We start from the raw sequence: 4,401 nt of genomic DNA, 5'->3' as shown, positions 1-4,401 counted from the left end.
CCTGCTGAGATCATAGGCATTTTTTAATAAGTAAGTTCAGTGATCGTCCTGGCCTTTCTTCCATCCCCTCCCTCTAGGCTTTTCCTATTGTCTTTAATTGCACAGAATTCCACTTTCTAATTTTTTTGTGTACATTTTATAAAAATCTCAAATAAGATGGTTTGAGTTTTTTTTTTTTTACTTTAAAATGTCTTCCCTTTTTAAGCTGAAGACTCTTTGTCTCGAAAGATCATAAAATATTCAACGTTTTCCCTAATCTAAAAAGGGAATGAAATGATGCAGTATTTCAATGACCTGGTCAACGCTGGCCATCTTCACAAGAGGACAAGATGCTAGGAGAGCAACACGCAGAAATCGTTTAAGAAGAACGGTTGCTTTTCAAAAATGTCAGCTAAGCCACAATTTCTATGTTCATTAAAATTAACATAGGGTGCTCTTTTAGAAAAAAAAAAAGTCAAAATACTCACAATCTCCCTGGTTGTTCTACATCTGTGTTTAGAGCCAGCCAAACTTTTAGCCACAGTTCTAACACCCCTCTCTTACTGGTCCCTTGGCACCTGCATTGTGCATTCCCATTTTATTCCAGCTCTCTCGTCACACCCAAGAGGTGACGCATTTTGGTGGGAAGCAAACAAGAAGATGCCCAAGGTTTGAAAATGTTCAAATCAGAGTGTTAAATGAATGCAGAAGACTATACTTAAAATACCTGTTGTCACAACTCAGGTGGCATCTATTTCAAGAGCACAAATATTCCAGTATTTTGTCATCTTGTCATTCATGGCTCTTTGAGAGAAAACAGAAAGCAGAACAAGCCACTAGTGAAACTAAATAAACAAATTTTGGTTCAGGCAGGGGGGACAGACCAAGCTATTTTAAAACCTTAAAATATAATCACCTTACTTGCTTGTGTGAAGTGCACATATTTTGACAAAGTTTTAAAGCCTGCATTTTTCTGAATTAACACAGTTGTCCAAATATCGGCTGCTTTCAAGTGATAATGATAGCAGTGAGAAGATGGCGTAACTGCTCTGCTATATATAAGCTAGATGTAAAAAATTACACATTTACACACACATACATAATATATATATAAACTTTATAAGTGATCAGACAGGACTTCTTAATTTGTATCATTAAAACAACCATATGCTTTATGCTAGAGACCATTTCATGCCTTTGGAGAATTTAAAATAGATAAAAAACCATAAATAAATGTGGCTGTCTGGAGGGGTGGGATAGGGAGGGTGGGAGGGAGGGAGACAAAGAGGGAAGAGATATGGGAACATATATATATGTATAACTGACTCACTCTGTTATAAAGCAGAAACTAACACACCATTGTAAAGCAATTATACCCCAATAAAGATGTTAAAAAAAAAAAAAAAAACCATAAATAGTACATCTTGCCTCTTTTGTTACATCTTGCCTCTTTTGTATTTCATTTTCTATTTGTACAAACACAAAATAGAAATGTATATCTTAAAGGTTGCCATGCAAGTTGCTGGGATGTCTGATTCTCTATAATTTTATCACCCCCATACTCATATCAATATTTAGAAATTTGCTCTAGAGAGAGATTGATTTACCATATGTGGTGATAACAACGATTACAAACTCCCAATATTTCACAAACCATGATATAAATTGACTTTACTTCACACTCCTGGATGCCATTAGGCTCCTCCCCTACCAGGGAAATGGTTTCCATGGTAACTGAAAGGGGAAAAGCACAGGGAAGGAAAAAAAAAGAGGTACAAAAAGCTTAATGAAATGAGGTATCTATGGAATAAACAAAATATGGGCAGGTGTTGGATGTCAGAACACTCTTAGGACTTCTAGATCCAAATACTTCCAGAGATGCTAAGGCCATATCATCTGACAGATCAGATGAGAAGGAAAAGACTGTGCCTAGGATTGGACTTGTTAAAATGGCCAGCCACCAGCAGGGCTGCCTGCTAGTTCCCAGTGTAGATGTCTCCCGGTAAATGAAGCCTGCTGAATCTTTCTATCAGCACCAACTCTGCAGAACCCACATGGGCATGGCTGGACCAATTCAGAGCCCAGCCAAGAGTGAGATGGAAGCAGAGCTGTTCACAGGAGCCCTGAATCACCCTCCCCAAAGCAGCTGCAGACCTGTCTCGGCCACACAGAGAATTTAGTGGGTGTCTGGCACTAAAATACATCCTGACCAGTTCAGGCGCTTCGGAAGTTCTCTAGAATGAAATGTTAGGTAGCCTCTGCTTTTATCTTTTTCTCTATGTTGCTGCAGTAAAATATGCAGCAAATGTCATTGAATTTTATTAGATTCTGCATATACGTGGCTTTTAGAATGAACTCAGGGAAACACACATTACTTATAAACATATACTTTTTAATTACTTTTTCTTTGTAATTTGAAGTAGGTAACTAATGCGTTCATGAAACGATATGTGCTCCCTCTGGGGGGCAACTTTAATACCTGCAATTCCTTAGCTTGTTAATCAAAGACTTTAGCCTTGTAGATAATTTATATCTGCTTAATGTTCAGAAGGTTGAACTTGCAGCTATATAAAAAAGAGTCCTTACCTCTTACAAAATCAGAAAGATGAAAACCTCATGGAAATTCTACAGGAATGGGAAACGGAGGAAGCAGCCTTTCAGAGCTGCTTTCCTTGAAAATATTTTGTAGCTTTACAGGGGGAAAAAATCGCTTTTTCCCCCCAGAAGACACAATGACATTGCTTGGCTGAAAATGCAGCAACAGTCAGGAATCTCCATCTCGGAACCTGCCTATTTCCAGTAGTTTTGTATTTTGAATGAACGCCTTTTTTTGCTCCTTATGAAAATAACATTGGCAAAAAATAAAATAAAATAACGTGGAAGAATTTGATTTTGTGAGGGTTCAATTCAGGTTTAAGTTCAGGTTTGCTAGTCCCAGACTCCATTTGTTTTTCTCCTGTTATGTTTATGTGTCACCCCGTCATTAAGCTCAGTTTTCTCCCGCACATAGTCAGACAAGAAGAATGGTTTCAACTGCACCCAGGGCAATGGCTTTACACGCAGAACTGTGGTGGGAAGCGCCCTAACTCAGAGAAGGGAAGGGGATGGGAACACATTCTCTCTATCTGTGATCCTTGCCCATGGTGAGGCATTGCTCCTTCACACGTGTGCATGCTTGTGTGAACATCTGCACATGTACAGACACCTTCATTTGGATGTAGACACACACACACACATGCACACACATTTTTCCTTGTAGATACACAGCTACATTTTAACTGTAGTGGCAGCTCTACCGTGGGGCCAAGGAGAGAACGGTGGACCCTTAGAGATGGAAAGAAGGTTTGAGAACACCCCATCTAATCACTCGTTCATAGAGTAGGGGAATCAGACGTGGCCTTATTTTCACAGCCTGGTTGTGCTGCTGACTGATATTGAACTTAGAGTTGCCTTAACGCTCCTAGATCTTTCTACTGCCTGAAGTCTGTCCTGCCCATTCTGCACTTTGGCAGCTGACTTTCTGAAGCTGATGGCAGATCATTACGTTGATCGCTGTTAAAATTTATCCCACAGGCTGTCTCCCTTTTAGCCTGTTCGTATCATTCTCAACCCTCATTCCATTATTTTAGTATTAGCTGTTACTCTTGGATTTTGAGTCAGTCACAAAGTTGGACAGGATGTGATTCATGACTCAATCTAAGTCCACATTCCAACTTGATGCAGGTGCAGATGAAGAAAGGCTGTCTGGGCTGCTACTAGAGACTTCTCTTGGAGTAACAAGAATATACATTCTCTGAAAGTTAATCAGCTGTGAGTATACCTCACTGGGCTCTCGGGCCACATTTCTAAACTTTACCCATTAAGGGAAACTAGGAAAGAGTTTTGTGAATAGTTCTGGAAATTAAGAAGACTTCTGTTTCTCCTTGACCATTTTATGTGTATATCAAAAGAAAGGGGATGTGAGTAGTCTGATGTGACTGGGATCCCTTGTGTTGCTTCCAATTGTCTTTCCTTCTGTTTACTCCTTTACTGGGCATTTCTTCTTACTGCCATCTTTCTATGTTACAATAATATTCCTTCATAAGAATTGTTTTAATAGTTTTATCTGAGTATTTTTCTCCTTCAATTCAGAAGCTTCCTGCTAACATTCTTCCTGACCCCATACTGCCAGCCCCTTATCAAAGAACCTAGGTTTCTGAGCTTCCCTGGTGGCGCAGTGGTTGAGAGTCCGCCTGCCAATGCAGGGGACACGGGTTCGTGCCCCGGTCCGGGAGAATCCCACATGCCATGGAGCGGCTGGGCCCGTGAGCCATGACTGCTGAGACTGCGCGTCCGGAGCCTGTGCTCTGCAACAGGAGAGGCCAAAACAGTGAGAGGCCCGTGTACCGCAAAAAAAAAAAAAAAAAAGAAAAAGAAAAAACT

This window comes from Lipotes vexillifer, unplaced genomic scaffold, assembly GCF_000442215.2.
Source record: "Lipotes vexillifer unplaced genomic scaffold, Lipotes_vexillifer_v1.1 scaffold1584, whole genome shotgun sequence".
Taxonomy (NCBI): Eukaryota; Metazoa; Chordata; class Mammalia; order Artiodactyla; family Lipotidae; genus Lipotes; species Lipotes vexillifer.
Note: the sequence above shows the minus strand (reverse complement) of the source record.